Source organism: Stegostoma tigrinum, chromosome 27 (genome assembly GCF_030684315.1).
Source record: "Stegostoma tigrinum isolate sSteTig4 chromosome 27, sSteTig4.hap1, whole genome shotgun sequence".
NCBI lineage: Eukaryota > Metazoa > Chordata > Chondrichthyes > Orectolobiformes > Stegostomatidae > Stegostoma > Stegostoma tigrinum.
This window is the reverse complement of record NC_081380.1, coordinates 36,400,959-36,416,364: the sequence shown is the minus strand read 5'-3', so window position 1 is coordinate 36,416,364 and position 15,406 is coordinate 36,400,959. Positions and strand designations below refer to the sequence as shown.

At 42.5% G+C, this 15,406-nt stretch overlaps 1 protein-coding gene across 1 annotated transcript in view; it reads right to left on the bottom strand.

The window, feature by feature from the left end:
* The window catches only part of mnta (MAX network transcriptional repressor a), a 120,779-nt gene that overhangs the window by 97,900 nt on the left and 7,473 nt on the right, over positions 1-15,406 (bottom strand). The gene's annotated exons all lie outside the window — the stretch shown is intronic.

Below are 15,406 nucleotides of genomic sequence, written 5' to 3'. Positions count from 1 at the left end.
GCCACTCAGTCCTCTGAGCCTGCTATACCATTGAATGAAATCATGGTTGATCTGATTTTAACCTCAACTCTATATTCTACGTTATTAAGTGGATTAGACTCTGACATCATCGTATTTGAGCTCAGTTTGTAGGTGATGAATATCTTTGGTTTTCAGCTTTCAAAAAGAAGATTGAATATGTAAGAATTGAACTCAAGGCATTCTAATACCTTGAAATCAAGACTCATCAAGTTGTCTCTTACTCATTGCTAGTTCATAGATTTCAAGGTGATGGAATGGCTCTTATTTCCTCTTCCATTCCACACCTTTTTCTTAAATCTCCAAATCAGAGTCAAGGATTCAATCCTCAGTGCTGGGCATTTGCTTATAATCCAGGCTGACACCATTACTGCAACAATCATAGAATCCCTAGAGTGTGGAAGCAGGCCATTCTGCCTATCGAGTCCACACTGACCCTCTGAAGAGATTTCCATCCAGCCCCTACCCTAGCCCTGAAACCCTACATTTCCCATCGGGCCTCCACTGTAAGCAATTTATCATGGCCAATCCACCTACCTGCACATCTTTTGACTCCAGGAGGTAACCAGAGCACCCAGCAAAAACTCAAGCAGACACAGGGAGAACATGCAAACTCCACACAGACAGTTGCCCGAGACTGGAATCAAACCTGGGTCCCTGGGACTGTGAGGCAGCAGTGCTAATTACTGTGCCATCCATGAACGAGGGCTGCTTTGGAAGAGCCATCATTGATGCAGCGCTAAACCAAGGCTCTACCTGTCTGTTCAGGTGGATGAAGAAGATCTTGTGGTATTAGTTGAAGAGCAGAGTTCTTCCAGTGTTCTAGAATTACAGTACAGTTGCGACATAGAAGGTCCTTGTTTCATTAAGTCTGAGCTGGCTCTTCACAAAAGCTACTCCACTAGTCCCACGTCCCTGCCCTTTCGCCATATTAGTTACTTTTCTCCCCTATCAGATAATTATAAATTCCACTTACAATATTGCAACTGAGCCCGCTCCACCACTCTCTCAAGCAATGCATTCATGAGCGTAAATCACTTGCTGCATTATGAAAGGTATTTCCCTTGTGTCACAATTGGTCTTTTTGCTAATCATCTTAAATTGGTGTCTTCTGGTTCTTCACCTTTCTAGCAATGGAAACATTTTCTTCCAATCTACTCAGATTAGATCTCTCAAGATTTTCAACAGATCTGTCAAATCTCCTCTTAGCTTTCGCTTTTCAGGCCAACACACAAAAAGGCTAGTTTGTCATTTGTATCCTCAGCAGTTTTGTAGGGCCTACTGCCATCAACCTGTTACACTGGACAATCATGTGGCCCTAGCCATCAAACTTTAAAAGCAGTTTAGAGAATGTGAAGCCCTAAACCATGAGTAGCACTTCATGTCCATGTACACCAGATGCTGAAAGTAAGCCATTACAGATGCAGCAGGAGGTATAGGTGGCAAATGGTATGTTGGCCTTCATTGTTAAAGGATTTGAGTACAAAAGCAGGGATGTCTTGCTGCAATTATACAGGGCTTTTATGAAACTACACACGGAATATTGCGTGCAGTTTTGTCCTCCTTATCTGAGCAAGGGTGTTCTTGCCATACAGGGCATGTAGCGAAGATTTATCAGGCTGATTCCTCGGATAAGGGGAAACACAAGAAGAGGTTGATGTTTAGATTATATTCACTGGAGCACAGAATAAGGAGGCATGATCCCATAGAAACCTCTATAATTCTAACAGGTAAGAACTGTGATGATAAAATAATCTCAATTCTTCCCCCAGATGGTGGAAGGATGTTCACAATGCCAGGGAAGTCACAGTCTAAGAGTATGAGGTAAACCATTTAAGATTCAGATGAGGGGAAATTTTTTCAACCAGAGAGTGGTGAGCTTGTGGAATTTGCTACAACAGAAAGAAGTTAAGGCCAAAACATTGCATGGTTTCAAGAAGCAATTGGAATGTAGCAGTGAGGGCTAAAGGGATCAAAGGTTATGGAGGAAATGCAGGAACAGGTTATTGAGTTGGATAACCAGCCATAATCATGATTAATTAAGCAGCAGGCTTGAAGGGCCAAATGGCCTACTCCTGCTCCTATTTCGTATGCTTTGATGTTTCTATGTCCTTCAGACACATGTCACATAAGCATTGCTTGCTGATTTAACTGATCTTTGTCATTTCGCTGCTGTCCTGTCTGATCTCTTTACTCAGTTTCTCAAGGTAAAACAAAACATCGAATGAACAGGTAATGTTTTGTAAACCATCATTAAGGTATTTGTTGCCAACAGGATAGATCTTTGTAATAACTGTTAAGATAAATCTTTCCTTTAGAATTAATCCTTTTGGTCCAGAGCACTGGAAGCTAATGGCTGGACACAATATATGTTCATAGGTTCATAAGTATTTAACTTCTGGTAGAGAGCAGTAAACGTGAATGAAACTGAAAGAGGCAAGAGCAAAATACTGCAGATACCAGAAATCGATAATAAAAAAAACAGAAAATGTGAGAGAAACTTTGCAGGTCTGGCAGTATCTGTGGAGATAGTAACAAGAGAGAATGTTGAGTTAAAATTAAATGTTTCAAAAAAAAATCCTACGAATTGAAACATTAACTCTGTTTCTCTCTTCACAGATGTTGCCAGACCCGGAAAGTTTCTCTCATATTTTCTGTCTACATTTGAAACTGAAAAGGCAATGTGGTTTCACTGTGACTGATGCACTGCTGATGTGTCTTACCATATAAATGTAGGACTTTTATTTTGATTTTTATTAAATTGCAAGAAGACTCTATATGATCTACATGCTTTGCTAAATAAGTTTGATTTTGTCCCCTAGTTTGCTATTTTTGGTAGAAATTATGACCTTATATTCTGACAATAAGGAAGTTATCCCTAGTGTCCTGGCAAATATTCATTCCTCAAACAACAAAACTGATTATCTGGTCGTTATCACATGGCTGCTTGTGGGAACCGGCTGTATGCACCTTGATTGCTGCATTTCCTGCGTCAAAAAGTGACTACACTTTAGACATATTTCATTGACTGTAAAGTGCTCCGGAATGTCCTGTAGTTGTGAACAGCAAAAAAAAATGCAATTTCTCTTTCCTTCCCGATAATAGAAGGAAAGAACTTACATTTACACAGCACTTTTCATGACCTCATAACTCCCCAGAGCACTTGGCAGTGCATTAATGTGCTTCTGAAATGTAGTTACCATTGTAATTCAGGAATACTTTCTTCTTTTTCCTTCCATTTAATTCAGTGCTCACTTATTTTTTCTTTTTTTAAAATCTAGGGTCAGAAAAGGCCTATGATTACAATTTGCTTCATATTCTCTCCTTATCAACGTTTAGAATTCCTGAGCTATGTGTCTTAATTCTACACAGCAGTCTCCTATGTGTCTTAATAGAACAAGCAGAGGTGGAGATGGGGTGGGTGGGTGGAGGGAAGAGGGACAGGCAGTGGGAAGACACCTCACAGAGAAGGAAATTTTTGTGGAAAGTTAGCTAGCAAGAATAATGGCAGCTGAGTGGAATGAACAATGAAGATAACTGTTGCCTTTGGGTTTGAACATCTGGACTTTTTTTAGTTGCACCATAAAACTGTCAAATTCAAATTATCAACATTGCCTTTGGCATTGTGGTCGTCAGAACATGGAATACAGTGAAATTGCGATGAGTTGATTTTGAATAACCAAAAACTGCAGTTGTGGTGAAGTTGTTAGCCATTCCCACCAGCAAAATAGGAAATCTAATAGAAGTAAACCCATGATAGGCGACGGTTATAGACTGGTAAATCCAGATTTGCCAAACCTGGGCATACTTGCCATAGGATCAAAGAAACAAGAATAGTTCCTGAAGACTGTTCCACCATTCAATGAGAACTGTGACCCAACAGCTAACCTGTGACCCAACTCCATATAACTGCCTTTTGCCCATATCTCTTAATATCTTTGCTTAACAAAAATTTGACCATGGCCACATTCAGCCAAATGGCTGTGCCAACCACTCAGAGCAGAGTTAGGCCACACCAGGGGCTTGAAGTCATGTGCAGGCCTGCAGCAATGGCCTGAAAAATGTTCCTGCCCACAGTCTGAACAGAAAATGCACCAAGAGACATTTTTAATGCAGATGTGTAACTGGACAGTTTTACCATTGTTTGCCAGACCACTCTTTAATGCTTAAGGATGAAATGTGTAACGGACGGAAGCAAAGCAAGGAACAGGGTTATTGTTATGGACTGTGCCAACATGAAAGGCTGCCGCTTCTTATGTTTGGAAAGTCTAAAAAGGCACGCTGCTTGGCCAAGATCAAGATGCTGCCCACACAGTACGAGGCTTAACAAAACTGCATGAATGGCTTCCAGCATTTTTGAGGCATGCATCAGGAAAGTGGTCAAAATACATTGAAAGGAAAGAAATGATTATCATCCTGATGACACGAAGAGTTTGATGCATGTCCATCCACTCACCCACTTGTTTCCCCAGCTGAAGCCACAAAGGCTATTGGAATGCTTTGGGATTTTACGCGGCAGCACAAAAACATAGAAAACATGTCAGAGTGTATTGATGGCAAGGCATGTCTGTCCAAAGACAACACACCAAGCAGAGAAAGATTACTGAGATTTTCCAGAACTAACCCCTGAAGTTTTTTCAAAGGCTTTTGTCATACAAGGGCGAGCCATTTGTAAGATGTGAACAAATGAAAGTACATTCCATGTATACACTGTGTCATTGTGCTTGCAATTGTCTTTGTTTGACATAGTTTGTTTTTTTAAGCAAAGCAGGTTACATAGGAGTTTCCTTAGCTATCACAGAGCTCTGCTTAACATAAATTTGTGGATTGGCCCTCTGTAATTTGACATTTTATGATCAATTCAATCACTGGTTCACATTTCAGCCTTTCCAGCTGAAAGAGACAGTACTGAGAAAACAACGCATGGGCAAGTGGAAGAGAAAAATTGGACTGTCAAACTTTATCTTCAAATAATACTACTAGTAAGACTTAAGACAATGGTAGCGTCCCTACATCCACACCAGAAACTCCAGTTTCAAGTTTCATGGTCACAGGAGGTGTGTCAAATTCAGCCAAGCAAGTTGATTGTCACTCTATAAATCCCTCCCATTTGACTATGGCAGGCAGCAAGAATGCAAGAGACTACTGCCTAATTTTGCTGTGGTTCCCAGCCCCAGTAAACAGGGAAGGCTAGTGACAGGAAGGGCACCCAGCTGACAAGCCAAAAGAAAATGCTCATGGCAAACTGATGCAGCATGGGAAAAGCTAAAGGAGAAAAGAAAGGATAATAGCTCAAAAACTCACTCAATATCAGCTATTAAATGAAACAATCTACAGGCAAATTCCATAATACTGGCAGATCTCATTTGGTGTCAACATCGCAAATCAGAAGATGAACCACTTATTATACCAGGGCAACACGAGTATTTGCTATAGAATGTACAATATTTAACTGCATTGTCAATTAGGAGCTGGAGTAGGTCACTCGGGTCTATCATTCAATAAATAATGACTGCTCTGATTAGTCCACAATCCAACTTATCCCCAAAAGCTTTTCAATCCCTTTCATATCAAGTATCAATGTATCCCCAAAAATACTCAGACTCTGCTTCCATCACCTTCCCAGAGTTCCAAAGCCTCACAATGAGGCAAAGTTTCTCCTCACTGGGTTAAATAGGAGACCCCCTTATTTTGATACTGTAACACTGGTTCTAGGCTCTCCCACGAAAGGAGAAAGGAAGAACTACAAATGCTGGAGTCAGAGACAACACAGTGTGGAGCTGGAGGAGCACAGTACGTCTGGCAGCATCAGAGGAGCAGGAAAGTTGACGTCATGGGTCAGGACCCCTTTTCAGAATTTTTCTGAAGGAGGCTTCTGACCCGAAACATCAAACTTTCCTGCTCCTCTGGTGCTGCCTGATGTGCTGTGTTCCTCCAGCTCCACACTGTGTTGTCTCTGCCTCAAACCGAAACGTCTTTTCATATCCACACTGTCAAGACCCTGCAAGATCGTATTTTGAAATAGTCAATTCTTACTCTTATAAACTCAGGCACATACAAGCTTAGCCCATTTAACCTTTTCTAGTCAGGCAACCCGCATTTCAGGTATTAGCCTATAAAATCATCTCTGAATTGTTTCCAACGCATTTGCATCCTTCCTTGCATAAAAAGAGATCAAAACTCAGGTAGTCCAGATGGGGTCTCACCAGTGCCCTGGATAATTGAAGCATATCCTCCCTGCTTTTGTATAAAATTCCCCTCAATAAACCATAGCACTCTTTTAGCTTTCCCAGTTCCATGCTATAACCAGCATTTCATCTTTTTGCAATTCACACATTAGGACACCCAGATTTCTTTGCATTTCAAAGCTCTGCAATCCCTCACCATTCAGGTAATATGCTTTTTTCTTATTATTCCTGCTAAAGGGGACAATTTCACCATTTTCCCACATTGTACTCCATTACTGTTAGCTAACAAAGTTTTCTACCCATATCAAATTTATTACCCCTACATATGAGCTTTTATTTATTTTTTGACGTGGAAGGTTATCAAATGAGAAAAGCTGAGGGACTTGGGTCTGTTCTCATTGGAGAGAAGGAGGCTAAGAGGGGATTTAATAGAGACATACAAGATCATCAGAGGATTAGATAGGGTGGACAGTGAGAATCTTTTTCCTAGGATGATGATGTCAGCTTGTATGAGGGGGCATAGCTGCAAATTGAGGGGAGATAGATTTAAGACAGATGTCAGAGGCAGGTTCTTTACTAAGAGAGTGATAAGGGCGTGGAACGCCCTGCCTGCCAATGTAGTTAACTCAGCCACATTAGGGGCATTTAAACAGTCCTTGGATAAGCATATGGATAATGATGGGATAATGTAGGGGGAGGGGCTTAGATTAGTTCACAGGTCGGCGCAACATCGAGGGTCGAAGGGCCTGTTCTGCGCTGTATTGTTCTATGTTCTATTGTTCTATGTTTTCTGGAAATTTAAGTACAGTTCATCCACCAGTTCTCCTTCATCTGCATTAGGTTACTTCCTCAAAAGAAGTCCAATACATTAGTTCAACATGATTTCCTTTTCATAACCCATCTTGACATCACTGGATAATCTTGATTCTTTTCAAATGTGTCCCAGTAAAACATCATTAAGAAAAGTTCTCACATTTCTCTATCCAATCTTGAATTTTTTTTAGGTGTCCTATGATAACATCTTTAAGAACAGCTTTGAACATTTCCCTGTCATAGATGTTAAACTAACTGGCCTGTAGTTTCCGACTTTCTGCTTCCCTCCCTTTTCAAATATAGGAGATATGGTTGCCACATTAATGCATCAGACAATGAGGTAGAGGTGGAGAGGGAATTACAGCAGAACTCATAGCAAACATTCTATTTTATAGCAAAGCACATTTCCTTAGAAAACCGTCTGTTTAAACAATGCACTGCAGCATGCAGTCTACAGAGTGTATTTAAAAAGCAGCCCCATGAATTACAGCAAACAGAACATATGACTGAAACTGTAGCAACATCTAATAAAAGCAAGATTGTTTCTCCAGCAGTGAACAAACAACACAACACAAATTATACGCATAGAATCAATCCCCATCACATACAACAGTGTAGTGTCTGGGTGCAGTTGATGGGAGGACAGTGACAGATTTGAGGTGGAGTGGAAGATTCAAGGTGCAGTTTACCAATTTGCTCCATTCTACTCAGCAACTTAGTGTCATTCTTAGATGTACATACCTTTGGACAGGTAGCATAAAGCAGTGCTGAATTGTAGCCTGTCTGCTTAACATCACAAGGACCTAATTAGTGACAGTAGTACAAGCCAAGGTTATTTAAGAAGTTAGTTGCTGTCAGTGAGGAAGGTTTGCAGTTTGGCAGATGCTCGTAAATTTGAAAGTCTATGCCAGAAGAAATCAAACTTGAAATGACTTCCTTTTTCCTCTCATATGCACAGCAGACTATTAAAGGTCTTGAAATGTGGTGGTTTTACACTAGATGCAAGGCTTGCATAATAGAAACCTGTATTTCAGACAGACCTAGCACTATATGCAATGTCATCAGTCCCATTCTCCCTCTGAAGAGAACATTCACATAAACCTAACTGGACTGGTTCTATTTTTCCATAAGGCAGAACTGCCAACATTTCTCAGAATGCGCAACATATAAATACAGAATATATTGCAATAGACAGGTCTAAAGAGAAATATCAGAAAATCACTGAACCAATTTAAATACATTACACACTTTTTCATCTTTTTGACACCTGATGTCTATTCAGACAAGTGAAACAAGAATATCACAGTTTCCATTCTCTCGTCTCTGTCCAAGTGTCGGTGATAGGGTTAACCTATTTATACTCTCTGAACCTATCAGGGTAAGTGAGCATCGACTGAGGAGAGGATTCCCTTTCATACTTCTGTTTGGCAGTCTTGGCACCTGACATTTCCTATGCACAGTGGTACTGTCCCTACCATTGGATGAAGAGTCCTGGGTTCAAGTCCCACCTGCTCCAGAGGGGTACAATTACATCTCTGAGCAGGTTGACTCAAAAAAAAATCTCTTAATTTGTAGTAAAATTCCCTCTACAATGCACTGCTGATGGGATTCAAATCCAGTTTAGGAGACCTCCCCACTTCACTGGAATTGAACTTTCCAATTCTCATTCCAGTCATTCTTTCACATTTCCAGCATTTCTCCAAGTGAGGCAAGAGTTTGCCAAACGGGTGCAATTTTGTCACATATCCATGACAACGGATTGAGATCACTGAAACTCCCATTGCTTCTTACCACACTGTGACCCACAAAACTCATTGTTTAGCAACTAATAAAATGCTCCAAACAGATGCTTATTCAGTCAGTGGCAGTAAAGAGAAAAGGCAGATTAATATTTCACAGTCTGAAATTCAATATTTTCTCATTTTATTTCAGACTTACAGCACTTTTTTTTCTTTTTACTCCCAAATTGGGAGTTAAATTCAGAACAAGAGTAGAAAAGTAATGTTCAACACACAGGTGCCAGTCCCTCACTCCATCTCTAAGGAAAGTTTCATTACTCAATTATTACCAAATAGGATTGGAGAGACAATGGTTTACTTGAGCTATCTATGAGGCTACGGATCATAAGGAACAGTTGTTGCGAGTGATGAGTAAATATGTCCCTCTGAGACAGGCAAGAAGGGGTAAGATAAAGGAACCTTGGATGACGAGAATGGTGGAGCTTCTTGTGAAAAGGAAGAAGGCAGCTTACGTAAGGTGGAGGAAGCTAGGGTCAAGTTCAGCTAGAGAGGATTACACGCAGGCAAGGAAGGAGCTCAAAAATGGTCTGAGGAGAGCCAGGAGGGGACACAAGAAAGGCTTGGCAGAACGAATTAGGGAAAACACAAAGGCATTTTACACTTATGTGAGGAATAAGAGAATGGTCAAAGAAAGAGTAGGGCCGATCAGGGATAGCATAGGGAATTTGTGTGTGGAGTCTGAGGAGGTAGGGGAAGCCCTAAATGAGTTTTTTGCTTCTGTCTTTATGAAAGAAACAAACTTTGTAGTGAATGAAACCTTTGAAGAGCAGATATGCATGCTGGAATGGATAGAGATAGAGGAAGCTGATGTGCTGAAAATTTTGTCAAACATTAAGATTGACAAGTCGCCAGGCCCGGACCAGATTTGTCCTCGGCTGCTTTGGGAAGCGAGAAATGCAATTGCTTGGCCACTTGCGAGGATCTTTGCATCCTTGCTCTCCACTGGAGTCGTACCTGAGGATTGGAGAGAGGCAAATGTAATTCCTCTCTTTAAGAAAGGAAATAGGGAAATCCCCGGCAATTACAGACCACTAAGTCTCACGTCTGTCGTCTGCAAGGTGTTAGAAAGGAATCTGAGGGATAGGATTTATGACCATCTGGAAGAGCATGGCTTGATCAAATGCAGTCAACACGGCTTTGTGAGGGGCAGGTCATGCCTCTCAAACCTTATCGAGTTCTTGGAGGATGTGACTAGAAAAACTGATGAGGGTCGAGCTGTGGATGTGGTGTATATGGACTTCAGTAAGGCATTTGATAAGGTTCCCCATGGTAGGCTCATTCAGAAGGTCAGGAGGAATGGGATACAGGGGAACTTAGCTGCCTGGATACTGAATTGGCTGGCCAACAGAAGACAGCGAGTGGTAGTTGAAGGAAAATATTCTGCCTGGAAGTCAGTGGTGAGTGGTGTTCCACAGGGCTCTGTTCTTGGGCCTCTACTGTTTGTAATTTTTATTAATGACTTGGATGAGGGGATTGAAGGATGGGTCAGCAAGTTTGCAGACGACATGAAGGTTGGAGGTGTCGTTGACAGTATAGAGGGCTGTTGTAGGCTGCAGCGGGACATTGACAGGATGCAGAGATGGGCTGAGAGGTGGCAGATGGAGTTCAACCTGGATAAATGCGAGGTGATGCATTTTGGAAGGTCGAATTTGAAAGCTGAGTACAGGATTAAGGATAGGATTCTTGGCAGTGTGGAGGAACAGAGGGATCTTGGTGTGCAGATACATAGATCCCTTAAAATGGCCACCCAAGTGGACAGGGTTGTTAAGAAAGCATATGGTGTTTTGGCTTTCATTAGCAGGGGGATTGAGTTTAAGAGTCGTGAGATCTTGTTGCAGCTCTATAAAACTTTGGTTAGACCGCACTTGGAATACTGCGTCCAGTTCTGGTCGCCCTGTTATAGGAAAGATGTGGATGCTTTGGAGAGGGTTCAGAGGAGGTTTACCAGGATGCTGCCTGGACTGGAGGGCTTATCTTATGAAGAGAGGTTGACTGAGCTCGGACTTTTTTCATTGGAGAAAAGGAGGAGGAGAGGGGACCTAATTGAGGTATACAAGATAATGAGAGTCATAGATAGAGTTGATAGCCAGAGACTATTTCCCAGGGCAGAAATGGCTAACACGAGGGGTCATAGTTTTAAGCTGGCTGGAGGAAAGTATAGAGGGGATGTCAGAGGCGGGTTCTTTACACAGAGAGTTGTGAGAGCATGGAATGCGTTGCCAGCAGCAGTTGTGGAAGCAAGGTCATTGGGGTCATTTAAGAGACTGCTGGACATGCATATGGTCACAGAAATTTGAGGGTGCATACATGAGGATCAATGGTCGGCACAACATCGTGGGCTGAAGGGCCTGTTCTGCGCTGTACTGTTCTATGTTCTATGTTTTATGTTCTATTATGGTACCAGATGGTTAACTATATTTTTGAGATTGCATGTGTTTGTTGGTGGTCTTTTTCTTAGATTGTTGGCATGTGGCTCAGAATCATGGCGTGGGTTTGATTCTCACCAAAGCTGAAGTAATCTAGGGACCTACCTCCTCGTCTTGCCCTTGAGAGTGGAAAGTAATTGCAAACCAAGAAGTTGTCAAAGAAAATGCCGCAAAATGAAGCTTCAAAAAGGCAATGAGCCAAGGACTTGCCTTTGGACTGAACTGATGTATTGTCATAGTGCTATTAAAATATGTAGTACCCATATTAACACTGAATGAAAGTATATGAGGCTAAATACCAAGTCAATAGTGCATGGACTCATGGTTCGAGACCTTTCCACAAGTTCCAGCAGTCTCCCAACAACCACCAGAGTCTTTTCTTTAATCCAAAGGCAGTACCACAGATTAATCTAATCCTTCCACACATGGACACAGGTCTTCCAAGCAGAAGTAGACAACGAAAAGGAGCAGGAACCATAGCTCATTATTCCTATCAATTCTCAATTAAATCAAAACTAATTGCAGGATCCCATCCCAACACATCCAGTTGGAAACAAACTCAATGCAGGCAGTGGATAAAACAATTGTTGTCCTTTTAACCTATCTGTTTCAGTACACTATAAGGTGACAGACGTGTTTGCTATGTCAGTTTTAAGAATTCTTCCCTCCAGACAGTATCAACTGCTGGTGAAATATATTTTACTCAGTACAAGGCACATTGTAACACCTCACTCCAATGGCCATTGCAGCGATCAAGGTGCTCAACTTTGAAGTGTATGACAGCCGAACGAACAGACAGACAGACACACATGCATTCCATCTTTAGATAGCAAGTACAAACAGGATCGTTTATTCATTTTCTCCTCCCTGTTACAGCAGCCAAGTGGATTCAAGCTGAAATCAACTAACACACTAAATAGCAATTTAAATCTTGGAACCTCCTTGATTCAAATGGCTGAATTCCACAACATACATTGTGTTTTTTTTTCTTACTGGGCCATACTTGCTACGTGGTCAAACGCAAAAAAAAATCTGGTTTCAATGCAAAGTACAAAGATCGCCAATGTTTGCAGGCTAAAGTCCTTCCTTTAGTTATTTCAGAGTACAAATATCACCATAAGCCTATTCGTACCGTCTATAAAGCAAAGAACATCCAACTTTTTCAATGGACTCATCTTTGTTCAGCAATGCTTGGCTGAAGGTTACTCACAGGTCAAATAAAAAGAACATTTTCCGTTAGCTTGTAGGCTAAACAAACGTATTATTTGATCAATAACAAACTACATTCTACAAAGGACCTCAACCCAGATGTGATCATTCCAAGTAAATGTCCACCTCGTAGACTGCACAAAACTGGAAACTTTTGTTTAACAGCTATCAGGATAAACAACTATGAAAAGATCAGGAGGAATCAGGTACCAGATATGTCTTCCCTAGTTAACAATGCTTCCGCTTAAACTCAGCACAAGAACAAATCTAACTTTTATTGAAAACATTTCTAACTCTATTTCAGAGTCATTCAGAATTCTAGGAAAACAAACTTTTTTTTTACTAGCTAAGAGAAAATACGGATTTTGATTTGCTCCACCTTTAAAATCTCTGCAGAGCTGCAATGTCAGTATCTCCTCCAGTTCTACAGCCCATCCTTCCCAGAAATGAACCTCTCTTCTCAGTCGGACCATCTTGTGAAGACCCCAGCATGACCACTGTCAATGTGCTAACAGCCACCCAGGTTCTTTTCTTGGAATTCCTCTGTAAATTGCTCCCTCTCACAATCTTGCTCACTTCCTTCTTAAAAGCCAACTATTTGACTAAATTTTTGGTTCATTTTCCTAATATCAACTTGGACTCTGCAGTCACTTTTTCTCATGCTTCTATAGTGCCTGTTTTCTACAAAGGATCAGTGCGATTTTTGAACGTTGTCCCTGAATCATGCAAATTTATTCAATAAAAAGGGTAGCAAAGTGGTACACATTGTGCCGATCTTAAATTCTTCTTATTTCCTCTGCCATTCAGCATAAAGCAAAGAAGGGTTGTGAACTAGCTGAGCTCCCATTCTTCAAGAAAATCAGAACATGCTAGAGAAACTCAGCAGGCTTGACAGCATCCGTGGAGACAGAGAAACGAGACTCTGAAGATACTGGATTCAACATTAACTCTTTCTTTCTCCACAGGTGCTGCTGGACCAGCTGAATTTGTCTAGCACTTTCTGGTTTTATCTCAGATTTCCAGCATCCACAATATTTTGCTTTTATTCAGGTGTCATTCTTCCTGCACTGCTGTAGAGAGACTGCATGGCTTCTTTGCCATTCTGTAAGAGGAGGAGGAGTGACAGAGAAAGACACTTCATCAGCGTTCCACATTGCCAAGGTGATAAGAACCAGATCCCTGCCCAGCCATGCTCTTACTTCATGCTATGTACATGTCGAGCAAGGGACAGGAAAGGGCAATACTGTAAGTTTTTACACCTTTGAAAACAAATAGAAAATAACCTCTGAGACCTTAGATAACAAAGTGTGCAGCTGGATGAACACAGCAGGCCAAGAAGCATCTTAGGAGCATAAAAGCTGACGTTTTGGGCCTAGACCCTTCATCAGAAAAGGGGGAATGAGGAGAGGGTTCTGAAATAAATAGGGAGAGAGGAGGAGGCGGACCGAAGATAGATGGATGAGAAGATAGGTGGAAAGGAGAGTATAGGTGGTGAGGTAGGGAAGGGATAGGTCAGTCCAGGGAGGACAGACTGGTCAAGGAGGTGGGATGAGGTTAGTAGGTAGGAAATGGAAGTGCGGCTTGAGGTGGGAGGAGGGGATAGGTGAGAGGAAGAACAAGTTAGGGAGGCAGAGACCAGTTGGGCTGGTTTTGGGGTACAGTGGGGGGAGGGGACAAACTGGGCTGGTTTTGGGATGCAGTGGGGTAAGGGGAGATTTTGAAGCTTGTTAAATCCACATTGATACCATTGGGATGCAGGGTTCCCAAGCGGAATATGAGTTGCTGTTCCTGCAACCTTCGGGTTGCATCATTGTGGCACTGCAGGAGGCCCAGGATGGACATGTCATCTAAAGAATGGGAGCGGGAGTTAAAATGGTTTGCGACTGGGAGGTGCGGTTGTTTATTGCGAACCGAGCGGAGGTGTTCTGCAAAGCGGGCCCCAAGCCTCCGCTTGGTTTCCCCAATGTAGAGGAAGCTACAATGGGTACAGTGGATGCAGCATACCACATTGGCAGATGTGCAGGTGAACATCTGCTTGATATGGAAAGTCATCTTGGGGCCTGGGATAGGGGTGAGGGAGGAGGTGTGGGGGCAAGTGTAGCATTTCCTGCGGTTGCACGAGAAGGTGCCGGGTGTGGTGGGGTTGGAGGGGAGTGTGGACCAGACAAGGGAGTCCCGGACAGAGTGGTCTCTCCGGAAGGCAGACAAGGGTGGGGATGGAAAAATTTCTTGGGTGGTGGGGTCGGATTATAGTTGGCGGAAGTGTTGGAGGATGATGCGTTGTATCCGGAGGTTGGTGGGGTGGTATGTGAGGACTAGAGGGATTCTCTTTGGGCAGTTATTGCGGGGACTTTCCATATCAAGCAGATGTTCACCTGCACATCTGCCAATGTGGTATACTGCATCCACTGTACCCGGTGTGGCTTCCTCTACATTGGGGAAACCAAGCGGAGGCTTGGGGACCGCTTTGCAGAACACCTCCGCTCGGTTCGCAATAAAGAACTGCAACTCACAGTCGCAAACCATTTTAACTCCCCCTCCCATTCTTTAGACGACATGTCCATCCTGGGCCTCCTGCAGTGCCACAATGATGCCACCCGAAGGTTGCAGGAACAGCAACTCATATTCCGCTTGGGAACCCTGCAGCCCCATGGTATCAATGTGGATTTAACAAGCTTCAAAATCTCCCCTTCCCCCACTGCATCCCAAAACCAGCCCAGTTCGTCCCCTCCCCCCACTGCACCCCTAAACCAGCCCAACTGGTCTCTGCCTCCCTAACTTGTTCTTCCTCTCACCTATCCCCTCCTCCCACCTCAAGCCGCACTTCCATTTCCTACCTACTAACCTCATCCCACCTCCTTGACCAGTCTGTCCTCCCTGGACTGACCTATCCCTTCCCTACCTCGCCACCTATACTCTCCTTTCCACCTATCTTCTCATCCATCCATCTTCG